The sequence below is a fragment of the Balaenoptera acutorostrata genome, chromosome 8, assembly GCF_949987535.1.
Source record: "Balaenoptera acutorostrata chromosome 8, mBalAcu1.1, whole genome shotgun sequence".
Taxonomy (NCBI): Eukaryota; Metazoa; Chordata; class Mammalia; order Artiodactyla; family Balaenopteridae; genus Balaenoptera; species Balaenoptera acutorostrata.
This window is the reverse complement of record NC_080071.1, coordinates 11,043,856-11,070,824: the sequence shown is the minus strand read 5'-3', so window position 1 is coordinate 11,070,824 and position 26,969 is coordinate 11,043,856. Positions and strand designations below refer to the sequence as shown.

Here is a 26,969-nt window from a genome sequence, read left to right as displayed (position 1 = left end):
TCTTCTTTGTCTAGTTTCTTTAGGTGTAAAGTTATGTTGTTTATTTGACATTTTTCTTGTTTACCAAGGTAAGCTTGTATTGCTATAAACTTCCCTCTTAGAACTGCTTTTGCTGCATTGCATAGGTTTGGATCATTGTGTATTCATTTTTATTTGTATCTAGGTATTTCTTGATTTCCTCTTTGTGTTCTTCAGTGATCCATTGGTTGTTTAGTGGCATATTGTTTAGCCTCCATGTGTTTATTTTTCACAGTTTTTTTTCTTGTAGTTGATTTCTAGTCTCATAGCATTGTGATCAAAAAGATGCTTGTTTTGATTTCAGTTTTCTTAAATTTGCCAAGGCTTGTTCTGTGGCGTAGCATGGGATCTGTCTAGGGCAATGTTCTATGTGCACTTGAAAAGCATGTATTCTGCTTTTGGATGGAATGCTCTCTATATATTAATTCAGTCCATTTGGTTGAATGTGTTATTCAAGGCCTGTGTTTCTTTATTGATTTTCTGTATGGATGATCTGTCCGTTGATGTAAGCAAGGTGTTAAAGTCCTCTACTATTACTATGTTACTGTTCATTTCTCCTTTTATGTTAATATTTACCTTATTTATTGAGGTTCTCCTATGTTGGGTGCGTATATATTTACAATTGTTATATCTTGGATTGATCCCTTGATCATTATGTAGTGTTCTTGTTTGTCTCTTGTAACAGTCTTTATTTTAGTTTTAACGTCTGTTTTGTCTGATACAAGTATTGCTACTCCAACTTTCTTTTGATTTCCGTTTGCATGGAATAATTTTTTCATCCCCTCACTTTCATTCTTTATGTGTCTCTAGATGTGAAATGAGTCTTTTGTAGGCAGATACATGCATCTTATTTTTGTATCCATTCAGCCACTCTGTCTTTTGCTTGGAGTGTTTAGTCCGTTTACATTTAAGGTAATTATAGATATGTATGCTCTTATTGCCATTTTGTTAATTGTTTTGGATTTGTTATTATAGGTCTTTTGTTCCCCCTTCTTTTGTTCTCTTGTGACTTGATGACTATCTTTAGTGTTATGTGTGGATTCCTTTTTCTTTTTTTGTGTGTATATTGTAGATTTTTGGTTTGAGATTACCATGAAGTTTTCGTATAACAGTGTGTATATATATGTGTGTGTATGTATGTATATATGATTGTTTTAAGTTGTTGACCTCCTCGAGTCCATTTTAAAACCCTGCGTTTGTACTCTCTCTCCTTCACATACACTGTTTTTGATACTGTATTTTACATCCAATTGTTCTGTATATCCCTTAACTGTTTATTGTGAATATGGATGTTTCTACTACTTTTGTCTTTTAAACTCCCTACTAGCTTTGTGTGTGGATGATTTTCTATCTTTACTGTATGTATGCCTTTTCCAGTGAGCTTTTTCATTTCGTAGTTTTCTTGTTTCTAGTTGTGACCTTTTCTTTTTGCCTAGAGAAGTTCCTTTGACATTTGTTGTAAAACTGGTTTGGTGGTGCTGAATTCTTTTAGCTTTTGCTTTTCTGTAAAGCTTTTAATTTCTCCATCAAATCGAATGAGAGCCTTGCTGGGTAGAGTATTCTTAGTTGTAGGTTTTTCTTTTTCATCACTTTGAATTTATCATGCCTTCTGGCCTGCCGAGTGTCTGCTGAAAAATCAGCTGATAGCCATATGGGAGTTTCTTTGTATATTATTTGTTGCTTTTCCCTTGTTGCTTTTAATATTCTCTCTTTATATATATATTTTTTAGTATGAATTTATTTATTTGTTTGGCTGCATCACGTCTTAGTTGCAGCACGTGGGATCTTCGTTGCCGTGTGTGGAATCTTTAGTTGTGGCATGCAGGATCTTTAGTTGCAGCATGAGAACTCTTAGTTGTGGCATGTGGGATCTATTTCCCTGACCAGGGATCGAACCTGGGCCCCCTGCATTGGGAGCACGGTATCTTAGCCACTGGACCACCAAGGAAGTCTCTATTCTCTCTCTCTTTCTTTTTTTTTCCTATTCTCTCTTTATCTTTAATTTTTGTCATTTTATTTACAATGTATCTTGGTATGTTCTTCTTAGAGTTAATCCTGTATGGGACTCTGTGCTACTTGGACTTGGGTGACTATATCCTTTCCCAGGTTAGGGAAATTTTCAGCTATTATCTCTTCAAATATCTTATCAGGCCCTTTCTCTCTTTCTTCTCATTCTGGGGCACCTATACTGCGAATACTAGTGCACTTGATGTTGTCCCAGAGGTATCTTAAACTGTCCTCGTTTCTTTTCTTTTTTTTTGTTAAGCAGCAGTGATTTCCACTACTCTGTCTTCCAGCTCACTGATCCGTTCCTGTGTAGCATTTAGTCTACTATTGATTTCTTCTAATGTATTTTTCATTTCAGTTATTGTATTTTTCATCTCTAGTTCTTTATATTTTCTAACTTTTTGTTAAAAACTTCTAACTTCTCTCTCTGTGCCTCTGTTCTTCTCCCGAGTTTTTTCATCTTTATGATCATTACTCCGAACTCTTTCTCAGTTATATTGCCTGTCTCCACTTCACTTAGTTATTTTTCTGGGGTTTTATCTTGTTCCCTATATCTGGAACATATTTTTCTGCTGCCTCATTTTTCTGAGTTGCTTTTTGTATTTTTATGTGTGTGTCAGGTCGTTATGTTTTTTAACCTTGGAGAAGTGGCCTTCTGTAGGAGTCATCCTATGTCTCCCAGCAGTGCACTCCCCTTTCATCACCCAAGCTATATGCTCTAGGGTTTTCCCCTAAGAGGGCTGCATGGGTCCTTCTGTTGTGGCGGGTTGACTATGTAGGTGGTCTGGTAGGCTTGGTTGCCCCCTAGTCCAGTTGGTTGCCACACTCTACCTTGTTTGGATGCTGCTGGCTGCTGTTTAGTGGGGCCTGGTCACAAGGTGGCTGGTTGCAGAACCGTAGGGGACCCCAGGGCTAGTACTGGCTCTTCTGGGTAGAATCAGGGTCCCCAAGACTCTGGGACTGTTGCCCACCCCCTGGGAGGTGGAGCCAGATCTGAGGTTAGTGCTAGACTACTGGCAGGCAGAGCTGGTTCCTGGAATCTGGCTGCAGGCCCTGAGGTCCAGAGCTCATTTCAGATCGTTGTTTGGTGGGGGGTTGGTTCCTGACACAGTTGAGTATGGAGTCTGGGGTGTCCCAAAGCTTCCATTCGCCTGCTAGTGGACAGGACCAGGGCCCAGCTGGTCCCAGGGTAGGGTCTGGCCTGCTGTGGGTGGCCTGTGTCCACAGGCTTCACAATTGTAGTTTTCTGGTGTCTGCTCCATGGTGGGTAAATCTCGTCTAGAGGCTAGGGCAGGCTTCCTGGTGGGAAAGGCCATGCCTGTTCATTAGTGGGTGGAGCTGTGTCTTGGCCCTCTGGTGGGCAGGGCTGTGTCTAGAGAGTTGTCTAGAGGCAGCTGTGGGCTCAGGAAGTCTTTAGCCATCCTGTCTGCTGATAGGTGGGGTTGCATCCCCGCACAGTTAGTTGTTTGGCCTGAGGTGGTCCATCACTACAGGCTGTTGGGTGAGGCCAGGTGTTGGTGCTAATGAGTGAACATGGCAGCTGCTGGCAGCTTGTTCACATGGTTAAATGTTTCCAAATATGTCAGCCACCAGTGTTTGTGTCCCCGGGTGAGCTGCAGCCGCCTCTCCGGGAGACTCTTCAAGACCAGAAAGTAGGTCTGGCCCTGGCTCCTATCAAATTACTGCTTTTGTGCTGAATCCCAGTGCACATGGTATTTTGTGTGCCCCTTTCAAGAGTGATATCTCTATTTTTCCCAGCCCTGTGGGGCTCCTGCAGTTAAGCCTGCTTGCCTTCAAAGCCAAATGCTCTTGGGGCTCATCTTCCTGGTGCTGGAGCCCCTGGGCTGGCGAGCCTGACATGGGGCCCAGAGCTCTCATGCCTGTGGGAGAACCTGTGCAATATAATTATTCTCTGTTTTGTGGGTCACTGACCTGGGGGAAATGGGATTTGATTAGATCACAAGTCTGCCCTTCCTACCCATCTTATTGTGGTTCCTTCTTTATGTTTTTAGCTGTAGAAGATGCTTTTTGGCAGGTTCCAGTCTTTTTCATCCATGGTTGTTCTGCAGATAGTGCGATTTTGATGTTCTCATAAGAGGTGAGCTCATGGTCTTTCTACTCTGCCATCTTGGCTGCTCTCTTCTCCAGGTTCTTTCACATTCAGGATGGCATTCTGGAATGGCACTGCTTTTAAAACTCATAGCAGACACTATGCTGTCAGGGCTTTCACTGCAGAGCTTGGACAGCAGACTGGTCTTGCCAGAGCTCATGAGGCCTATGCAGACCAGGTCATCCTCTGGGTATGCAGGCGGTAGTCCCCTGCAGCAGAGTGCTCTAAAACACAGATATTCCATGTATAGAAATGCCTCAGTTATCCAGTGATCAGACATCCAGCAGCCTAAAGCATCTGGAATGGCTCCAAACCCACAAAAAAAAAAAAAACACTGTCATTCATAATTTTTGATTTTTGATTTTTCTTATTTGACTTTTAATCTCTGTATTGTGGGATTTTCTAGTTACCTTTTTATTTTATTCCTACTTTAATTCCATTATGGTATTAGAGCATACTTTAATATGATTTCTAGTCTTCCAAATTTTAGGTGTGTTTTATGGCCCAGAATGTGGTCTATCTTGGTGAATGTGACATGTGAACTTGAGAAGAATGTGTATTATCATATTGGAGAGTTAATTCCTTTATCAATATGTAATGCCCTCTTTATTCCCAATACTACTTCTTGCTCTGAAATTTGCTCTATGTGAATTTAACATAGCTACTTAAACTTTCTTTGGATTGGTGTATGTCTTCTTCCATTTCTGTACTTTAATGTGTGTCATTTTTAAAGTCAGTTTCTTATAGAGAACATAAAGTTGTGGTTTGTTTTTTTAACTACTCTGTTTTTAATTGGTCTATTTATTTAGACCATTGATATTTAAAGTCATTACTGACATAATAGATTTATATCTACCACATTTATTACTGTTTTCTTTTGTTTCTGTTGTTCTTTGTTTCTTTTTTGTCCTCTACTCTTTTTTTTTTTTATTTCTGCCTTCTCTGGTTTTAACCAGGCATTTTATATTTGGGTTCTTTTCCTCTTTCAGGCTATAAATTATACTTTTTTAAAACTTCTTTTAGTGGTTGCTGTAGTATTTGCAGTATACACTTATAAGCAATACAAGTCCACTTTCAAATAACACTATACCATTTATCGGGTGGTACAAGTATCATATAACAGTATTTCCAGTTCCTCACTCCTATCCCTTGTAACGTTTTCTCTCATCACTTCTACATTGTTAAGCATATCAATGGTATTCTTTATTTCGGTGCCACTGTTTTCTATTTCTGGCATTTCCTTTTGATTCATTCTTTGCTTGTTACATTGCCCATCTGTAATTGCAGGTTGTCTGCTTTTTCCATTAGATCCCTTAGCATATTAGTCATAGTTGTTTTAAATTCCCAGTCTATTAATTCCAAATTCTCTGCCATATCTGAATCTCTTTTTGTCTCTTCAGTCTCTGCAAACTGTGTGTTTTTCTCCTTTTATTATGCCTTGTAATTTTTTTGTTGAAAGCCAGACATGATGTACTAGATATAAGGACCTGAGGTAAATAGGTCTTTAGTGTGATATTTTATGTTCCTTTATCTCAGAGGTAGGCTGTGTTTATTGTTTACTGTACCTGTATGTGTCAGAAGCTAAAATTTCTTCTTGTGTCCTTACTTTTGTCTCCACTCTTTTCTTTGAATTTCTTTAGCAATTTCTTAAATAAGGTCTGAGAGTTGTTCTTTTAGTTGTAATCCCCTGTTAAAATACCCAAGCCCTATCGATATGGTAAGGTGTGAGGGGAGGGGAAACATTCCATGTTTCTTTGATTTGGTCTCCGTTTTGTTTTATGTTTGTGAGAGAGCCTGTGTGCCTGGGATGTGACTTTCACAGGTGCTTGTCAGCTCCCTCCCCCCATTCTCCAACACACACATATTACCCTTTTTAGGTGAGTCAGGAAGGCTAGAAGGAGCTAGAGTTGTATATTTCTTTTCCTCAGGTCAGTTACACTCTGGTGAAAGAGCTTCCTTTCAGGGCAAGCCCTGTTAAGGAGCACAGAATGCTCTTGGATGTATTTCAGTATGGGTACTTTTCCCTTACCCCTGTTGAAGCAGGAGGAGACTTTTCTCCGGCCTTCTCTGAGAACCTAGTGAGGTTCCTGGAGGTAAAATTTAGGAAAGTTGGGAGGCTTCTCTAAGACTGGGCCCTCTTGGAGTTTTTAACTGAAACTTGTCTACATTGAGTCTCTAGCAGTTTGTCAATTATATTTTAAGTTTTCATACCTTGGAACTGGCTTCAATGTAATTTCTGTTTCCAGGCTTCTGCTCTAATAAACTGTGATTCTCTATATCTGCCTGTGTGTCTCTAACTTTAGAGGAAACAGTTTACCCTATGACCTCATTCCTCTTACGGATTAAGGGAGAGTTGTTTTTTAGTTCAGTTTTTTTCTTGTGAGGACAAGAGTATCTACCTCTAAGCTCTTTATATGCCAGACAGAAAGCCTTGATCCTTTTTGAACAAAAAATGGCATTTTTTTTTTTAAACCAAATTCATCAGGACTTTAGTTGAAGAGTAATTGTCTTTCATTGTGTTTGTATCGTGACTTAGTTAACTAATTTCCTAGTACTGGATATTTAATTTTTTCTTTTTATAACCAGAGCTATATTAAACATCCTTTCAGCTAAGTATTTGTACATATCTGTGATTATTTCTTTTCAGTAAAATTCTGAAGGTGGAATTGCTGAATGGAAGGCAGTAAAATTGTGGCTTCTAGTACCGTGTGTTTGTACCATTATTGTGTGTTAGCTTCATTAACCACAACTTCACCAACCCTAAGTATTGTCCCGACTGAAACAAAACACTTTACTTTCGTATGCCAAAAATGGTATCTCATTTAATCTTTTTTAAATTTAGTTTTAATAAAGAACTGCATTTTAAAGATGAGATTTATTTTTTATTTTCCTAAGTTATTTTGTATTAACATCAGAATATCGCTTAACGATTTTGCCACTCATCAATGATAGCTAATAAGGCAGTGGAATGTTAAACAGTGCAACTTTCCAGTTTACTACCTCAATATTGTTATACTGGATTCATTAATCACTGAAACAGGAACTGCTTACAGATGCTTAATTATGTAATACAATAAACTGATTAATAAATTTGTATATTTTCATCAATAAGCATACATAATTTAACAAAGTAAATATGAACATGTTTCAATGGTTAAATTGATAGTTTGATAACTTAAATTGAGCATTTTTCAGTTTGAAGGAATCTTACAGTCCAACTTTTATTGGGAAGAGTGGTAGTGTTTAAACTCATGTTATATATGGGAACCACTTAAAATTGGGTTAGTGAGTTTTTGTTGTTGCTTGTTTCCTCTAGAATGCTATTAAGTATTAGTAGTAGTGAACATATTATTCATGATTTTATTTGCAACACTGTTTACAATGGATTTTTGATACCTATCCTATTTCAAATTAAAGAACCAGGTTTCTAGCAATCTAAAAGATGCATTTTCTTATTTACATATTATATTTGCTAATATTTGAGGCAGAGTCTCTCTTTCTCTTTATGAATTCTGTGTGAGCTTTATCTGTAAAAAATTTTTTACCTTTTGTCCAGTTTTATTAACAAAGGTTATATCAGGTGTGTAGAATAAAGTTAAAAGGCCTATATCTTTTTTTCTAGATATTGCAACTGTTTAAATCCTTTTGAACTTCTGTTTTGAGTGTTTAGGTTAAAAATTATATTCCCAAACTACCTTGGTCTATAGCCATTTGGGGGCTTAGTTTTGAGTACCCTTTCCATTTCTTTTGTGGTAACTAATTTGTTCAGGCTTTCTGCCTCTACTTTTCTTACTATTTATTATTTATTTTATTAGTAATTATTTCTTCAATTTTGTGCTTTGATCGTTACTTTCCGTTACGCAGTCTTTCAATTGACTTAATTTTCTGTGTAAGTTACTTGTTGTAAATTACATATTTATTTTCATCTTTAATAATAAGTTTGTTTAATACTGTACAGTTCTGCACCCAGTTTCAGCCTAGGGTTGTGGGAGGGGCAGGTTTTCCCATACTACCATGCACTTCTCAGACACCAGGTGAGTGTCCTACAATTCAACTTAATTCTGACACTTTTTACCCGGAGGTAGCATCAGATTCCACAGGTTAATGAGTCAGTTTTACAAGACACCCCCAGTCCCTTCAGATGCCAGTTGCAAGTCAAGGTTGTCACCTGTGCTTCTGATCAACCCACTATAGTTCAGAGGTTCCAATGACAACCCCCCCCATCACCACCCTTGGGCTTGATTAATTTGCCTGAGTGGCTCATAGAATTCAGAGAAACATTTTACTTACTAGATGAGCAGTTTATTATGAAAGGATGTAACTCAGGAATAGTCATTTGGAAGAGATGTGTAAGGATATGGGGAGGGGAAGTGGAGCTCTGAGACCATCTCAGAGTGGCTGCTACTCTCCCCAAATCTCCACATGTTCACCAACCCAGAAGTTCTTCAAAGCCAATACTTCGGGGATTTTTATGGAGGAGGCCTTATTACATAGGCATGATGAATCATTAACTCCGTTTTTAGCCTTTCTCCCTACTCAAGAGAATGGGAGGCAAGGCTAAAAATTTCCAAGCTTCTAATCATGTATTGTTCTTTCTGCTGGCTAGCGCTCATCCAGGACCCATCCAGGAGCCCACTGAAAGTCGCCTCATTAGAACAAAAGGCACTCTTATCACCCAGGAAATCACAAGGGTTTTAGGATCCCTGTGTCAGGAACTGAGTTTAATAACCAAATATTAGAACAAAAAATGCTCCTGGTGCTCTTATTACTTAGGAAATTACAAGGGTTTCTGAAGCTCTGTGCCAGAAACCAGGGGCAGAGACCAATATATATTTTTTATTACCTCACAAATACCATACGTTTTTCTCTAAATTTTACCTTGGTCACATTCTCTAGATTTTGTGATATTTTTGAGGTTTTGTTTTTTTTTGAACAAGAAGTTTACGATATTCATGACTGATCCTCAATATCAATAATTGAATTATCAGTACTTTTATTTTTTTAGTAAATTCTGAAGGAGGGTATATTAGTTATTTGTTGCTATGTAGCAAACTACTCCAAAACAGTTGCAACCAGTAGTTGCTTAAAACAACATTTATTTTCTCACACAGTTTCTGTGGGTCAGGAATGCAGGAGCAGCTTAGATAGATGGTTGTGGCTCTTGGTCTGTCATGGGTTACAGTCAAGATGTTAGCTGGAGTTGCTGTCATCTGAAGGCTTGACAGGAGCTGGAGAATCTGCATCTAAACTGGTTCACTCATATGGTTGGCAAGTTACTGCTTACTCCTGGCAAGAGTCCTCAGTTCCTTATGATGTGGACCTCTTCATAGGGTTGCCTGACTGTCTTCCCTACATGGCAGGTGGCTTCACCCAGAGCAGGTGGTCCAGGAGAAGTCAAATTTTCTATCCTCAGAAGTCACATTCCATTATTACCACAATAACCTGTTGGTTATACTAGCCAGCTCAATAGTGTGATAGGTGATTACTTAAAGAAATGAATACTAGAAGATGAGAACCATTGGGGGCCATTTTGGAGGGTAGTTAAAGTGGAATAAATAAAACCTTGCACTTTGAGAATAAGATCTCCTCTCTTAAGAGGGCCAGAAAGTTATCTGGGGCACCACCTCCCCTTCTCAGACCTCAGTACCTACTCCAAGTATCTTCTGAATTTCTTGTATAAGAAATTCTCATTTTATACATAGAGAGCTATAATTGTTGCCTTCAGTTGGGATAAATGGAGCTACTGAGTATTCAGCGTTGGAGATTGGTATGCTTTTCTACCATTCATTTTCCTTGTCTTCTCTATGATCATTGTCCTGCTGCTACTTTTTTCTTTTGGCTGTGCTGTGCGGCTTGTTTGTGGGATTTTAGTTCCCTGACCAAGAATCAAACCCAGCCCCTCGGCAGTGCGAGCGCGGAGTCCTAATCACTGGACCTCCAGGGAGTTCCCTGTTCTGCTGCTACTTTAGATCTTACATTTATTCTGGAGTTCCCCTGAGGAAACTTATTTTTTTTAAGTTTTCTTTTACTAATATTGGGTTGTAACTCCCTCTATACTAGTGGATTTTTAGCCCATGTGCTTTATGTCTTCCAGATATTCTTCAGCATTCTGGTCATCTCAGCTTTTTAGCTTTCCTGATTGCATAGATTTATCCTTTTTATTGTTGTTTTTTTCTGTGACATTTCTGAAGGAAGTCAAGGTAAACTGGAATAGTCAGCCTTCTTAAAGGGGAAGCCTCTGCTTCTGAACCTACCCCTTTGTTAGGGTTGACTCATTGTTACGCAGTCTGGTCTACCTCCAAAGGGAGAAAAGACTATTTCCCTGTGTGCTTTCTCGTGTTTACTTAGAAAAGACCATTTTTTTTATTAGCAAGTAGATTGCACCACAAATCCAGTGTCAGAGATTCCATGTTTGTTTACCTGCTGCTGCCTTTTCAAGGGAGTAATCTGGATATCATGAGCTAGCGCTGTCTTATTTAAGAATTAGGAAATTGATAGCTCAGGATGTATTTGAGTTTTTTTCAACTATAATCTGAGTTCTCCTTGTAGCCAGTTAATGGTCCTTTTGTTTATGGTTGTTGGGCGTTTTTTGTTTCAACGAGGGTGATTTTTCTTGTTTTCCTTACATCAGTGGTTAAAGAATAGCATTTTCTCAGGACAGAGAATGGTGTGTACATGAGAAAAGCTGTATATAGAATGACATCAATATAGGAAACAGTATATTTGAACCTATCTGCTCAAAATCAATCATCCGTTAGTTGTCTCACTGACAGCCCTTTAACCTTGGGGGAAAGAAAGATTTACAGAAAAGGATGGATGTATTGCACCCGTGTTCTTAACCTAGATCTGCCTGCAACTGGTTCTGTGAGTAGATTTGCGTCTCAGGTTTTCCTATGTGAAAATGAGGGAGTTATATTTGGTGATCTTTTAAAAGTAAGTGAGTCTATAACTTTTATTAAGACAGTTTGGATAGTCTATTGCCTTAAAGTAATTACGATGAACGGTTATTTTGCAATGCAAGGAATAACAAGTTTTTTTAGCATTCTCTTGGTTTGGAGTCTGAAAAGGATCATGTTTTCTTCTGTATTGTATGATGTTGTATAAGAAATTCTAAGCTGCCTTATTAAAGCAAAAAAAAAAAAAACCCCAACTTTTTCTTAGCACTCTCTCCCGTAAAAAAGAAAAGCAAACTGTTTTAAGATCTTATTACAGTAAAAATGCTTAAACTCAGGTTTTCATCTGTCATGGCAAAGTTACCTAAACATGCTGATTGGGGGGGAGAGGGGGGCTGTGTATTCAGTAGTAAACACAATTGGAGAACATAATTTCTTTGGCCCTAGTGCTCAAATTGTAGGAATTTGGTCTCCTTATGTTTCCTGTATAAGCTGAAAGTCTCATTAGAAACATACTGTTCTTAAAGTTTTTAGCAAAAATTCTTAGAGTTTGTGTTCACATGGGTAATTTCTAGAAATTCTCAGATTGTTTCTCTCTAAGGCAATGTTTTCAATTTTCTCTCTACTAAAATAGTTTAATTAACATTTGCTAATTAATTCACTGGGGTTGTAACATATAATATTTACATAAATTCAACTGTGTGAGCATGTCGAAGGAAAAAATTATTTTAATAGTAGGGAGGATTCTATTCATCATTTTTCTCAAATGAACATATGCCCTGGAGTAATGGCTCTTGCGAAAAAGTACAGTACTACTTTATAAGCAGTTCAGAGCTTTTCAGAGAAAATATGACCATATGTGCTCTCTCCTTACTCACTGACTTTAGTGCCAGGTCTTAAATCTTGAGTCCCATGTATGACACTTTCCTCTTTCCAAAAAAAATGATGTTTTCATTGAATTCAAGTCTTTGTTTCCTTTATACTGTTTATCCATCCAAATAAACACATTAGCTTTGATTCACAAGCTTAATTCCTCCTTCTATTCAGTACATTTCTAGTCAGATTCTATGTGCTCAGAGAATGTAGACTACTGTTAGCCAGTGTAATATTTAAGATGTAATTATAACATAAATCAGTGCCAATAAAGTGTTATAATGCATTCCAAAAGCTGGAAGGGTTTCTAGATTCTTTGCAAGTTTGTGTTGCTTCTTTCATTAGCTTCTTTCATAGTTCAGAAGTGAATATATTTTATTTTTAGATATGTGTCTTAAAGAAGTCCTCCCGGGACTTCCCTGGTGGCACAGTGGCTAAGAATCCGCCTGCCAATGCAGGGGACATGGGTTTGAGCCCTGGTCCGGGAAGATCCCACATGCTGCAGAGCAACTAAGCCCGTGCGCCACAACTACTGAGCCTGTGCTCTAGAGCCCACGAGCCACAACTACTGAAGCCCACGCGCCTAGAGCCCGTGCTCCACAACAAGAGAAGCCACGACAATGAGAAGCCTGCGCACCGCAACGAAGAGTAACCCCCACTCACCGCAACTAGAGAAAGCCCGCGCGCGGCAACAAAAACCCAACACAGCCAAAAATAAATAAATAAATAAAATTTATAAAAAAATAAAAAGTAAAGAAGTCCTCCCAATATTATTTCTTTTTTATTTATTTTTTTACACTAATGCAAAGTTTATACTTCTCATCATTTACAAGGGGTATTCCATGGTTAATAATCATAAAGTACTGTAGTAACTTATAAATGCCTTTTTTTCCTGAAGATTTCATGTTGTTAAACCTATGATTCTCCCACTGAAGTTGTTTACTTATTTTGTGATGGTTGCACATATTCTCAAAAACAACTCGATGGGCATATTTGATGTCAGGATTCTAATAGGTACTTTACAAATAAATACATTTACTAAAAGATATATATGTAGAGTACCTATGCACATATATGTATGCATAAATATGCACATATATGTGTGTGGGTGTGTCTCCATGTGTATACGTGATTCCAGGCACACTGCTATGCAGTATTGAAAACTCAGAGGTGAGAGACAGAATGGCTTTTCTGGAGAATTGCAAACATTTCCATATGGTCATTTTTGAGTATTAGACATTATAAAATATTTTTCTTCATTTTAATATCAATTAAGAAAATAGCATGTCATCATATGATTAGACTACAGATTATTAAACCTTGGATTCATTTGATATGAGTGAGTTTCTAAGTAAATTGCACCCTTGTATATTCGCTGGGAACAAATGAGGAGAAAAAAAGATTTTATAAAATTGTCAGCAATTACCACAGTTCACTGTGGACAGGTTATCTAGAAATCACAAAAAGCTGTTATTTTATTTGGAATTATGCTTCAGCTCTGGAGAACTCAAGGAAACATCTTACCAGAAAATGTTCCCCAACTTGACTTACTAAATGTGCATGATTTCATAGACAGCATTTTCAACCTGATCCCTTTAGGAGTAGTAAAAATATGTTTGCTTGTCTGTTAACTTGGAATTTATACCTATTTTATTGCTTATTTCCCCCACCTTCAAAATTTCTCTTAACTATTTTAATCTTCACCTTGCTGCAGATGCTCTATGTGGAAAGAGATATGTGAAAACTAATTCTAGCTGACTGATAAACAGCTTAAATATGTTCTTACCTAAGTTTCATCTCAAAGAACATTAACAAAACGTGGAAACCACCCACAGATTTCTTCTAAAATGCCTTTTCTATATTATTTGACTGTTGATCACCACATTTTTCTAACTGAAGAGAGAGGCAAAGTTCTAATCTTCTGTCCATTCTTACTCTTCTTTGAAAAACGTCAACCATGCAGAGTTAGACACTAGATAAACTAGTAGTAGAATTTGTATTTTTCAACTTTCACCTAAATTAGATGGAAGTTGATAGTGGTATTATTTTCAGTGTTTTCTTCAATCAGAAAGAGAGTAGTATTACTTTTTTTTTTTTTTTTTAATTTACCAAGAGTTCTTGTCACAAAGTAATATGCCCCGCTGCTGGAACTTTAGGGTTTTAACCTAAAAAAGGTTATTAAAGAAAATAATGATCATTTGTATGTTTTTAATTTTCAGTCCCATCCTCCAATTTTACAAAGGTTTTTGTAGACATTTTATTAGTACATTTCATTTTCTCTCATGTAAATTATTTGTTTTTGCAAACTGGGCAAAGTGGTGTGTTTTTATATTTTTAACAAATGCTTATAAAACTCACTCATACTCTTTGTAGGAATATCTGTTAATAGACTAGAAAGTCCTCTTCATAAGTGTTTTTAAGTGCATATGTATGAGAATTTTTATACGTAATACACCATTTTCAGCCACAAAATCAGAAGTGAAAACATTTTCAAAGTGCTCTTTCCATAGCACAAGTTTCTTTCAAAAAGCAGTTTCTTTTCTACTTTCATCTGAAAGTTCTACACCAAGTATTTTTGTTTGGAGTTTTGTTTGTTTTTTGCTAAATAACACTATTTTGACAGGCAGCCACTTTTCATTCCAGGAAAGATCAGCAATTTATTGGAACACCTGAATCATTTTTCTTTTATTTAAAACATCATTAACAATACCTTAGTTCAGCAAGGCAACTGGATTTTTATTTTCTTTCTTTTTTTTTTTTCTTTATTTGCTTTATTGTTTGCTCTTTCTCGTCCATATACATCTAGATCGACATGTATTCACACATACACACACAAATAATATATATACATAACATTTTTCTGAATGATTCAAGAGTAAGTTACTTGCATAAAGCCCTTCACCCCCAAATATTTCAGTGAGCATTTCCTCTAAATAATAATATTCTCCCATCCAAGTGGGCCCGTATTGTGTTATAATAAGCTGAAAGTGAATAAACGTGATGATGCCACTTGTAACCCCTATCTGTTACTGATCTCCCACTCTTTCTTTAGGACTCCTGGGTTGCTGGTAGTGACACGATATGACCTGCTAACAGGGATGAAGTGAAGATATTAATGTCATTTTATATATTAAATATTATATAAGCTTAATTCTTTTTTTTGGATAAATATTTATAAGTAAACATTTTAAAATACTTTACCTGAGAGGGTTGTTTTGCACCACCAATCTTGGAAGGCATTGATCTGCAGGCTAGGAAAAACTATTTATTGTCTCTTTGACCTACTTGGAAAACTTTGAAACTAATAGGACATGTTCTCACCGCTTTTCTCTTGTAAATGCTGTCTTTGGTATACAGTTTTATAGGTCTTACTCACATTACTACTATGGCTTTCATCTAATTTTCCTTTCTCCTTACCTTGTCATTTCACTGACTCCACTCACTTGAAATATAAGTATACTCCTGTAGGGCTTGCCTGAGGTGCTTCACTGAATCCAGTTTGCATTAACCAAAGACAAATATCAAACAAATAAAACTTGCCCCTCTTTTTGCAGTGTTTCATTCAAAATGCAGATCATTTTATGGTGCTACAAAAGATTTTAGTAAAACGTTAATATATAGTGTGCACAAATATATGTATATATACGTATAAATGTGGCAAGTTGTTCATGTTCTTTTAAGTGACAAATATTATGAAACAGTATCTAGAGGCTCCATTTTGGTAAAAATGTGTGTGTGTGTGTGTGTGTGCACGCGTGCGTGCTTATACCAGTAGTGGTATTGCTTGCATTCAGTTTTCCTGAATTTAACCAAGTAAAAATTGTTGGAATTGCTGAACTTTGAATATTTATTAAACCCAAGAGATGATTTTATAAAAGATTCCAATCTGAGGTTTAAAAAAAGTTCCTTTTTTTATAATGCATGTTTCAACTTTAGACCCTATTGTCTTCCTACTGTGAAAAATGAAGAAATTTGCATTCTTATGCATTCACTTCTTTTTTGGTATAATTATTTTCACATTATCAAGATTTATATGTTTATTACCTATTTTGCAACTATAATGTTTATAGTTGTTTAGTTTTTCTTCTTTTTTTTGGCTGCGTTGGGTCTTCGTTGCTGTACGCGGGCTTTCTCTAGTTGGGGCGAGTGGGGGCTACTCTTTATTGTGGTGAGTGGGCTTCTCATTGTGGTGGCTTCTCCTGTTGAGGAGGATGGGCCCTAGGGTGCATGGGCTTCAGTAGTTGCAGCACGTGGGCTCAGTATTTGCAACGCATGGGCTCTAGGGCGTTGTGGCTCAGTAGTTGTGGTGCATGGGCTTAGTTGCTCCATGGCAACCAGGGATCAAACCCGTGTCCCCTGCATTGGCAGGTAGATTCTTAACCACTGCGCCACCAGGGAAGCCCCTAGTTGTTTAGTTTTAATTCTTCACTTTAGTGGATTCACAGCTCACCATCGTGTGTGTGGGGGGAGGTGGTGAATCATGCTTTAATTGGCTGGATTTCATGGTTGAGCTCCCCACACTCCACTCCCCCACAAAGCTTTATTTGCACTGTTTATTGAGTCCATTCTAGTTTGATAAGGTTATACCTGTTATACCTTTATATGTGAATGAAATCTTTACTGATTATGAGTCTTTACACTCTTTCTCTCAGAACTTTGTAAATATTAATCCATTGTCTTTCAGCATTTATTTTTCTGCCTTGAAGATGTTTTCAGCCTGTATGCCTTATGAATTTTTTCTTTAATTTTAAAGTTTAATAAATGAATTATGATTTTTACAGTTTGCTTCTCTCCTTATTTGATGCACTTGTGAGCGTTTGGGGGCTTTGGAGAGTGAGGTTTAAGTTGGGAACTATGCACAATTCTTCAAGAATTTCCTAGGCTTTTGTTTCTTTATAGTATTAACTTCTGCCTCTTTCGTTCTTTAGTTACTGCTTGGACATTCTTTTCTCTTTTTTTCAGAGTTTTTTTTGTGGTAAAGTACATATAACATAAAATTTACCATCTCAACCATTTTTAAATGTACTGTTTGGTGGCATTAAATACATCCATACAAGTACACTACCATCATCATCATCCATCTCCAGAACTCTTTTCATCTTGTAAACTGAAACTCTATACCCATTAAAAAATAACTCCTCATTCTCCCCTTGCCCCCAGCCCCTGGCTGCCACCACGCTACATTTTGTCTCTATGATTTTGACTCTTCTCTGTATTTAATATAAGCGGAATCATACATTATTTGTCTTTTAGTGACTGCCTTAATTCACTTAGCATAATGTCCTTAAGCTTCATCTATGCTGTGGCATGTGTCAGAATTTCCTTCCTTTTTAGGATTTAATATCCCATTGTAGATATATACCGTATTTTGATTATCCATTTATCTGTCATTGGACACTTACATATTTTATCAATTGTGCTACTGTGAACATGAGTGTACAAATATCTGAGACCCTGATTTCAGTTCTTTTCAGTATTTATACCCAGAAGTGGAATGACTGCACCATATGACAACTCTGTTTTTAATTTTTTGAGGAACTGCTATATTGTTTTCCACAGGCTTCTCTACCATTTTACATTCCCAGCTAACAGTGCTAAGGGTTCTCATATCTCCACATTGTCTTCAACACTTGTTATTTAACGTTTTTGTTTTTGTTTTAATATAGTAACCATCCGAATGGGTGTGAGGTGGTATCTCATTGTAGTCTTGATTTGAATTTTCCTAACAATTAGTGATATTGAGCATCTTTGCATGTGCTTCTTTGTATATCTTTCCTGAAGAAATGTCTATTCAAATCCTTTACCCATTTTTGAATTAGGTTATTTATTTTTGTGTTGCTGAGTTTTAAGAGTTCTGTATATATTAATTGTCATATATGTATTTTTAATCCTTGATTGGATAAATGATTTGCAAATATTTTCTCACATTCTGTGGGTTGTCGTTTTACTCTGTTAATAGTGTCTTTTAGTGCACAAATTTTAAATTTTTCATGAAGTCCAATTTATCTCTTTTTTTCTTTTGCCTGTGTTTTTGGTGTCATATCCAGGAAACTATTGCAAAATTAAATATCATGAAGCTTTTACCCTATATTTATTTATCTTAAATTTCTTCTAAGAGATGTATAGTTTTAGGTCATTTACTTAGCTCTTTGATGAGTTGATTTTTTTATATAGTGTTCATAAGGATCCAACTTCATTCTTTTGCATGTAGATATTCAGTTTTCCCAGAATCATTTGTTAAAAGACTGTCTTTGCCCCATTGAATAGCTTTGGCACCATTGTCAAAAATCATTTGACCGTGTGTGTGTGTGTGTGTGTATTTATTTTTTTATTTCTAGGTTGTCTATTCTGTTTCATTGGTCTATATGTCCGTCTTTATGCCAGTACTATGTTGTTTTGATTACTGCAGCATTGTAGTAAGTTTTGAAATCAGAAAGTGTTAGTCCTCCAGCTTTGTTGTTCCTTTATCACCCTTGTTTTGGCTATTTAGTGTCCTTTAAGATTCCGTATGAACTTCAGCATGGGTTTTTCTTTTTTTCCAAATACATCGTTGGGATTTTGATAGAGATTACATTGAATCTGTAGATCAAGCCAGGTAGTGTTGACATCTTACAATATTTTAAGTCTTCTAATCTATGAACATGGGATGTATTTCCATTTATAAGTTTCTTTCAGTAGTGCTTTGTAGATTTTGTTGTACCAGTCTTTCACCTCCTTGGCTAAGTTAATTCGTACATATTTTATTCTATTTGACGCTACCGTAAATGGAATTGTTTTCTTTTTTCTTTTACTTTTTTTGGGGGGTGGGGGGCGGATAGTTAGACTTTTATTTTATTGTTTTTATTTTTATAAATTTATTTATTTATTTTTGGTTGTGTTGGGTCTTCATTGCTGCGTGTGAGCTTTCTCTAGTTGTGGCAAGCAGGAGCTACTCTTCATTGCAGTGCAAGAGCTTCTCATTGCAGTGGCTTCTCTTGTTGTGGACCACAGGCTCTAGGTGCATGGGCTTCAGTAGTTGTGGCTCTCGGGCTCCAGAGTGCAGGCTCAGTAGTTGTGGCACACGGGCTTAGTTGCTCCGCGGCATGTGGGATCTTCCCAGACCAGTGCTTGAACCCGTGTCCCCTGCAATGGCAGGCGGATTCTCAAGCACTGTGTCACCAGGGAAGACACTAGACTTTTATTTTAAATTGAAGTGTAGTTGATTTAAAACGTGTTAGTTTCAGGTGTGCAGCAAAGTGATTCAGTTTATATATATAACTCAGTTTATATATATATGTAAAACAATGTATATATACATCTTAGCTTCCTCTGCATTATAGGTTATTACAAGATATTGAATATGGTTCCCTGTGCTCTACAGTAGGTCCTTGCTGTTTATTTTATATATAGTAGTGTGTATTGGAATTGTTGTATTGATTTCCCTTTCAGATTGTTTTAGAAATACAGCTGAATTTTTTACATTGACTTTGTATCCTACTATTTTGCTGAATTCATTTATTCTAACAATTTCGTCATGGACTCTTTATGGTTTTCTACATACAAGATTATGTCATCTGTGAACAGAGACAATTTTACTTCTTCTGTTCCAATTTGGATACCTTTAATTCTTTTTCTTGCTTAATTGCTCAGACTAGAACTTCCAGTACTATGTTGAATAGAACATAGAAGGGGTGAAAGCAGTCATCCATGCCTTGTTCCTGATTATAGAGGAAAAGTTTTCAATCTTTCACCATCATGTTCACTGTGGGTTTTTAATATATAGCTTTTATTATGCTGACATAGTTTTCTTCTGTCCCTAGTTTGTTTAGTTGAACTTTTAATGCTGCTTCTGCATCACTTGAGATAATTATGTGTTTTTTCCTCTAATTACGTTAATGTGAAGTGTTACATACATCAATTTTTATGTGTTGAACCATCCTTGCATTTCAAGAATAAATCCCACTTGGTCATGATGTATAATCTTTCTAATATGCTGCTGAATTCAGTTTGCTAATATTTTGTTGAGGATTTTTACATCAGTGTTCATAAGTATTTAGGTCTGTAGTGTTCTTATCGTGTCTTTGGTACCAGTGTAATGTTGGCCTCAAAGAATGAATTAGAACGTGTTCCTTCTTCAATTTTTTGGATAAGTTTGGGAAGAATTGATGCTAGTTCTTCTTAAAATGTTTGGTAGAATTCCAGGGCTCTTCTTTGTCAAGAGAGTTTTGACTTTAGATTCACTCTCTTTACTAGTTATATGTCTAGTCAGATACTCTATTTCCTTGTGATTTAGTCTTGGTAGATTTTGTGTTTCTATGAATTTGTCCATTTTATCTATGTTTTTCAATTTGTGCGCATGCAATTTATAGTACTCTCTTCTAATTTTTCTTTATTTCTGTAGAATTGGTAGTACTGTCCCCACATTGACTTCTGATTTTATTAATTTGAATCTCTTCTCTTTTTTTCATAGTCCATCTAGCTAAAGATTTGTCAATTTTGTTGATCAAAGATACAGCTTTTGGTTTCTCTGTTGTTTTTCTATTCCCTATTTTTAAGAAAAATCTCTGCTCTAATCTTTATTATTTCATTCCATCTGCTGTCTTTAGGCTTAATCTGTTTACACTTTGTTTAGTTTCTTAAGATTGAAGAGTATGTTATTGATTTGAGATTTTTCTTCTTTTTCAATTAAAAAGTTGATAGCTCTGAATTTCTCCTTTAGCACTGCTTTACCTGTGTGCCAGGAGTTTGGTAAATTGTGTTTTCATTTTCATTTATCTCTGGGTATTTTCTAATATCCCATGTGATTTCTTCTTTGATCCATTGATTGTTTAAGAATGTGTTGTTTAATTTCCACAAATTTGTGAATTGTCTTCTTTTTCTTCCAATATTTCTAATTTCATCTCAATTTGGTTGGAGAAGATACTTGGTATGGTATCTATCTTTTAAAATCTGTTGAGACTTAATTTGTGTCCTAATATATGGTATATCCTGGAAAATGACCCATGTGCACTTGAGAAGAATGTATATTCTATTGTGTAGTGTATTTTGAATAGGTCTGTTATATCTAGTTGGTATATTATGTTCTTCATGTCCTCTGTTTACTTATTTTCCATATGGTTGTTCTATCCAGTGAGAGTGGGGTATTGAAATCTCCAACTGTTATTGTAGAACTGTATTTCTCCCTTCAGTTCTGTTAATTTTTTTTCTTCATATACTTTGAAGGTTTGTTATTTGGTGTGTAAATGTTTATAATTGTTATATCTTCTTGTTGTGTTGAACCTTTTATTAATGTACTTATTTGTCTCTTGCATCCTTTTTTGTTTTAAAGTCTATTTTGTCTGATATTACTATAGACATCTCTGCTATCTTTTGGTTATTTGTATGGAATATCTTTCCCCATTCTTTCACATTCAAACTATATGTGCCTTTGGATTTAAAGTGAATCTCTTGTAGCTATCATATAGTTGCATCATATTTGTTATCTATTCTGCCAGTCTCTTGATTGTAGAGTTTAACTCATTTATGTTAAAAATTACTTATGGATAAGGAATTTTTTCTTTCATTTTGCTCTTTGTTTTCTATATGTCTTATAGCTTTTTTGTCCCTATTTTTCTGTATTACTGTCTACTTTTGTGCTTAGTTGATTGGGAGGGGTGGTAAGGAAACATTTAAATTCCTTTCTTATTTCTTTTTGTGTATGTTCATAAATATTTTCTTTGCATTTACCATAGGGCTACATTTAAAATTCTGAAATTGTAACACTAGTTTGCTTATGTTATTTAAATAACGTACCAAAATCTCTGCTCCTTTACTACTCCATACCTGCCCTTCTAAGTTGTTCGTGTCACAGTTACATCTTTATACATTGTGTACCCAAAGACATAAACTAAGTTATTTGAAATGCATTAGTCATTTAAATTATGTACAAAACAAAATGTGTAATTAAAGACCAAATTAGAATAATACTAGCTTTTAAAATCACTCATGTACTTTTATTGAGACATTTATCTCCTTATGTGGTTTTGTGTTCTTGTCTTGTGTCCTTTTATTACACCTTGCAGGACTTCCCTATGCATTTCTTGCAGTGCAGGTCTAGTGGTAACAGATTCCTTCTTTTATTTACCTAAGAATGACTTAAGTTCTCCCTTGCTCTTAAAGGATAGTTTTCCGGGATATATGCTTCTTGGGTGATAGGTTTTTATTTATTTATTTATTTTATCTTTATGCACTTTGACAATATTGGCCCGCTCCCTTCTTGCCTCCAAAGTTTTTGATGAGGACTCCAATGCTAATATTATTGAGGATCTCTTGTATGTGAAGTGTTGCTTCTTTCCTTCACCTTTCAAGACTTTCTCTGTCTTTTGAAAATTTGATTATAATGTGTCTCTGTGTAGATCTCTGTGAGTTCATCAAACTTCTAGTTCATTGAGCTTCTTTCATTAAATTTGGAGTTTCAGCTATTATTTCTTTATATATTCTCTTATCTCTTTTTTCTTTCTCCTTCTGGGACTCTCACAATGCATTTATTGGCCCATTTGATGGTGTCCCACAGGTCCCTCAGATTCTGTTCACCTTTCTTCAATCTTTTTTCTATTTGTTTCTCTGACTTGGTAATTTTCATTGACCTATCTTCATGTTCACTCATTCTTTCTTCTGCCTGATCAAATATGCCTTATAATTCTTGTAGTAAAGTTTTCACCTCAGTTATTATACTTTCAGCTCCAGAATTTCCTTTTCAGTTTTCTTTATTCATATTATTTCCATTTTGTTCATATTTCATTTTCTTGACTTTCTGTAAATTTTACTTTAGTTCTTTGAGAATCTTTAAGACAGTTGCTTTAGAGTCTAGTAGATCTGCCATCAGGTCTTTTTAAAGAACATCGTCTGTTTATTTATATTTTTTCTTTTTATGGGCTATACTCTCCTCTTTATATTTCTTGATAATTTTAATTTGAAAACTGGACATTTGAATTTAATCATTTGGTAACTCTGGAAATCAGATTTCCCCATTCTGCAGGGTTTGCTGTGTTTTTGTTGTCATTTTAGTTTATTGTTTTGCTTTTTTTAAATTGTGTGTTCTGTCTCTTTGCCAAAGATCAACTGAGGTGTATACTTAAGGTCTTTTTAGGTGCTTTTGAGCCTGGACTTTTCCCTGGGCATGCATTGTGACTTTCCAATTTCCCTCATATGTGCAGTTTCTTTTAAATGTCCTAGTATTTGATGTGTGTCTTTCCAAAAGAGAATAAGAGTACAATGAAGGGAGGGTGAAAGGGCGCTGGCCCCCTAGCATACGTCAGCAGGAACAAGAGGGACTTGCAACAGTCAGGGGAGATGGAACAGCAGTGGCTACCTGTCTCTGTTCCTCTGAGATGAGAAGCTGTGATCAGATCACAGATCCTTGACATTTGGACAGCAGGGTCCTTTTTACCCACCCTGTCACCACAAGCTATGTGTAAGCTGCTCCAGGAACATGTGCATATAACTGCCACCCATTGAACTGGGTAATGGGGAATGGGTAGCTACTACTGTGCTAAGAGCTGAAATTGACCAAAATTAATGGCAATTTGCTTTCCTAGCCTTCCCCTGGCAATTGCAAACCTTTAATATAGTATATTCTAGAGTTCCAAAATAGTTTCATCAGACAGATTGTGCAAGTGCAATTGCTTTCTTGGTGTAGAGACAGATTCCTGTTGCTTTCTACTCCACCATCTTCTCATCATCTACCTCGGACATTTCTTTTTAACTATTTGTTTGTTTTATTAGATATTACAAGTACAAAGAAAGACTCCCCACACAAACTACTAGAACTGATAAACGAATTCAGCAAGGTAGCAGGATACAAGATTAACATAAAGAAATCTGTTGCATTTCTTTACACTAACAGTGAAATATAAGAAAGTAAAAAAAAACAGTACCTTTTAAAATTGCAGCAAAAAAATAAAATAGGAATAAACCTGACCAAGGAGGTGAAAGACTTACGTGCTGAGAACTGTAAAACATGATAAAAGAAATTGAAGATGATTCAAAGAAATGGAAAGATACCCCATGCTCTTGGAGCAGAATTAACATTGTTAAAGTGACCATACATCCCAAAGCAATGTACAGATTTAATGTGATCCCTATCAGATTACCTATGACATTTTTCACGGAACTAAAACAAATAATCCTAAAATTTATAGGGAACCGTAAAAGACCCAGAATTGCCACAGCAATCCTGAGGAAGAAGAACAAATCTGGAGGCATAAACCTCCCAGACTTCAGACAATATTACAAAGCTATAGTAACATAGTAACAGTGTAACAGTGTGGTATTGGCACAAAACCAGACATGGGTCAATGGAACAGAATAGAGAGCCCAGGAATAAACCTACAGTTAATTAATCTTTGACAAAGGAGACAAGAATATACAGTGGAGAAAAAACAGTCTCTTCAGCCAGTGGTGTTGGGAAAGCTGGACAGCTGCATGTAAATCAGTGAAGTTTGAACACACCCTCATACCCTACACAAAAATAAACTCAAAATGGCTTAAAGATTTAAATATAAGACCTGACACCATAAAACTCCTAGAAGAGACCGTAGGCAAAACATTCTTTGACATAAGTCATAGCAGTGTTTTCTTAGCTCATTCTCCCAGGGCAATAGAAATAAAAGCAAAAATAAGCAAATGACACCTAATCAAACATATAAACTTTTGCACAACAAAGGAAACCATCAACAAAATGAAAAGACAGCCTACGGACTGGGAGAAAATATTTGCAAACGAAGTGACCGACAAGGGATTAAACTCCAAAATATACAAACAGCTCATGCAGCTCAATGACAAAAAAAACAAAAACAAAAACAAAAACCATTCAAAAAATGGGTGGAAGATCTAAATAGACATTTCTCCAAAGAAGACATACAGATGGCCAAAAAGCACATGAAAATATGGTCAACATCACTAATTATTAGAGAAATGCAAACCAAAACTATAATGAGGTACCACCTCACAACAGTCAGAATGGCCATCATCAAAAAGTCTACAAATAATAAATGCTGGAGAGGGTGTGGAGAACAGAGAACCCTCCTACACTGTTTGTTGGTGGCAATGTAAATTGGTACAGTCACTATGGAGAACAGTATGGAGGTTCCTTAAAAAACTAAAAATAGAGTTGCCATGTGATCTAGCAATACCACTCCTGGTCGTATATCCGGAGAAAACTAATTCGAAAAGGTGCATGCACCCCAGTGTTCACAGCATCGCTATTCACAATAGCCAAGATACAGAAGCAATCTAAATGTCCATCGATAGGTGAATGGATAAAGAAGATCTGGTATATATACACAATGGAATACTATCAGCCATAAAAAAAGAATGAAATAGTGCCATTTGCAGCAACATGGGTAGACCTAGAGATTATCATACTAAGTAAAGTAAGTCAGAAAGACAAATACTATATGATGTCACTTATAAGTAGAATCTAAAATATGACACAAGTGAACTTATTTACAAAACAGAAACAGATTCACAGACATAGAAAAAACTTATGGTTTCCAAAGGGGAAAGGGAGTGGGGGAGGGATAAATTAGGAGTTTGGGATTAGCAGATAGAAACTACTATATATAAACTAGATAAACAATGAGGTCCTACTGTATCACACAGGGAACTGTATTCAGTATCCTGTAATAAGTGGAAAAGAATATGAAAAAGAATATGTGTATATATGTATATCTGAATCACTTTGCTGTACACCAGAAACTAAAACAACGTTGTAAATCAACTATACTTCAATTTGAAAAAAAAGATATTGCGGAGAGTCTCTTATTCCATTTTGCACCACAGTTCTTACCTACGTGATTCCTTATTGGCTTTTCAAAGTTTCTATGAGAAACGTGTTACTTTCTAATGAGGAAAAAAAAATAAGTTTATGGTCTTAAAAATATAGATGCTTATAAAAAACATAAATTGTACAGATACACATTTGAAGAAATAGATTATCATCCTTGAACTTCTGGAATACTAGCAATTTTCTTTCAGAATGCATCCTTCCACTGTTTTTATTCCCCTAAAGAAAAGTCCAGTGATGATTTTGATGGCTTTTCTGATGTTTACAGGGTTTTTTTTCCTCCCTTCCTCTTGAGACTAAATGACCATTGTGTTGGTGTCACTAGATCTAACAGCTGCTGCTTATAAGTTATGTGATCTTGGGCAAGTCATTTAAAACCTCTCTGTTCAATGTCCACTCATATAAAAGGTAGACTATATGTTCTTTATGGTTTCTTTCACCACTAAGTCCATGAGTTTATCCCTTGTTTTATACTTGTGTTGCCTTTTCTGCTTTTTATATTCATATGTCTTATTCCAATGAGATTTTAAGCTTCTTGAGGATAGAGACCAACTTTTACATTTCATCTTTCCTGTAATGCTTGCCACATGGCCTTGTAATAAGTAAACATTCACTAAATACTTGTTAGATTGAGTTGATTGAGAATCTTTGAAATCAACTTGGAGCCCGTTGGTTGTCTCGCTTAATATAATACAAGGAGGCGTTTATATAGAATAAGCATTTGTTTAATTCCTTTTCAAAATGCATTTATTTTCTACGTCATTTGAAATGTCATTCTCAGCAACAGTTTGTGTTTCAGTGTAGCAAAAATGTTTCTTTAAGCAGTGTCTGAAACTGAAGCCATAAGCTCACATATATATGTCACCTATACATGTATACATAAACTTACACACACACACACACACACACACACACAACAATCAATATGCCAAAGGTATGTTGTGTGGCCCTGTTATTTCATGTTATTAACTTCTTGAGCCAAAGGGACTTAATCATTAAATGTTATCACCACATAACAATATCACCAAAAATTTTATATCTAGTTTACATAACTGGCAACAAGTTGAGTGCCTAAAATCTGTGGCATGAAAGGACTTGTGACTTAACAGTATTATTTTGGTGAAGCAATAACTTGCTTTTGACTTCAAAACATTATCGTATTAATTCAGTGATTTGTTGAACAGCTTATTCTTAGATATAGCTGGTGGTATTCCAAAGCAAGTGTCGTGACCTGTGCCCTTGTAATACTTGATAATTCTAAGTT

General features: G+C 36.0%; 1 protein-coding gene across 3 annotated transcripts in view; it reads left to right on the top strand.

Annotated features, from left to right (window-relative positions):
* ORC4 (origin recognition complex subunit 4) overlaps positions 1-26,969 on the top strand; it is a 98,803-nt gene that overhangs the window by 10,304 nt on the left and 61,530 nt on the right. Inside the window, exon 2 of one of the 3 annotated variants that reach the window (XM_007183031.2) lies at positions 4,038-4,123. The exons of the other annotated variants lie outside the window; for them this stretch is intronic. The gene's annotated coding sequence lies outside the window, so the exon portion shown is untranslated. The remainder of the gene's footprint in view (positions 1-4,037; positions 4,124-26,969) is intronic. 3 annotated transcript variants of the gene reach the window in all.